Raw genomic sequence first — 1,456 nt, 5'->3', positions numbered from 1 at the left:
TTGGTCGAAAAAGGAAATGTAGAGGCAAGAAAAACTAAAGAAATAAGATAGAGAATACAGTATTTAAAAATTGAGAATGTAGTAAATAGGATATTTATTGAATTTAAAATGTAGGTCAATAGAAAGGAATTAAGTGCATTAAATCAGTCGAATGGTATGGTACAAAAACTAAAGGAATGTTACAGAAAATTTCAACTTTTTAAATTATTATTAACTGTTTGGATTTTTATAAGAAGTATTATAAAATAATATTCGAGTATATTTAGTTAACATAATTTAGGACGAAATAATTACTAAATATTACGTAATCCAAGATGCATGTTAATTGCTGCTGGTTTTGATGTAACAATTTTGTTATCTATGAATATATTTTTATCTAACTCCATTAAAAATATTTTATTTTAAAAATTTGATTAAAGTTTAAATAGTTTGTTCTTATATTACAATTATATTACCTACAAATCATAATCACATTTAAATTACAGTAATACAAAAAAAAACCAATATAGAAAGATAGTATTTATATGTTGTAATTTAAAGTATACGTCGTGTAGTCCGGTATGGTCTAGTGGCTAGGATACCTGGCTCTCACCCAGGAGGCTCGGGTTCGATTCCCGGTACCGGAATTTTTTTTTATTTATATATTCCAGGTAGATTTTTTTTATCTTTATATACATATTTTTCTTTTCCCGAGAAATATAGATCTAACTCAATTCTTATTACAAAAAAGAAATGTCTTCACTTAAAGAGCTATTAAAATTAAAGTAGTTTGACACCTGTGTTATAATCCAAACCCAAAATGAGAAGCAATTTTTTTTCATTACTTCCATAACAGTTATAGTTTATTTTATAAAATAAACTAAGTCTAACTAAGCCTTGATCGGCTTAGCCGAGAAAGTCATGCAGTAAGTACTTTACCAGATTTTTTTTTGTATAATTGTATTTCTACTTATACATTCAGCGTTTCATATGTATTGATTTTCTAACATGCATTTTAACGATTTAACTTCTTAATTAATTGTAAATATATTTCATAAAATGTAATAAAATATATAATGTGAGTACAATTTTTAGAAATCTGAATAAACTCCTAGAATTCATTTATAAAATTCTGTCTTTCTCTCTAAATGTAATTATTCAAACAAACAAAAAATTAATACTTTTTTTTGGACAAATATATGTACAGAATTTAGTTTTTTTTACTTTTTTATTTTGTTTAAAATAAAAATACATATTACATTCCCTCACAATGTTTAACATCGATCACAAATATATAATATTATAATAATAATTTTTTTTTAAATAATGGAACCGACATCAAAATGCGCTAAAAAGTAAGAAATAATTTCGTCCGAATACTTAATTAATTCCTTGATAGTTTATTAAATCAGCGCCTGCTTCTACAAAATTAATTTCTAGATATAATATAAATTCGTTCTGTAATACTATATACGTA

At 24.2% G+C, this 1,456-nt stretch overlaps 1 non-coding gene across 1 annotated transcript; it reads left to right on the top strand.

The window, feature by feature from the left end:
* Positions 1–554: 554 nt before the first annotated feature.
* Positions 555–626, top strand: TRNAE-CUC (transfer RNA glutamic acid (anticodon CUC)). The gene has a single exon. It is a non-coding gene; the product is annotated as a tRNA-Glu (tRNA).
* Positions 627–1,456: the final 830 nt, after the last annotated feature.

The sequence above is a fragment of the Lycorma delicatula genome, chromosome 4 (genome assembly GCF_047948215.1).
Source record: "Lycorma delicatula isolate Av1 chromosome 4, ASM4794821v1, whole genome shotgun sequence".
Lineage (NCBI taxonomy): Eukaryota > Metazoa > Arthropoda > Insecta > Hemiptera > Fulgoridae > Lycorma > Lycorma delicatula.
This window is presented reverse-complemented; position numbering and strand designations above follow the sequence as displayed.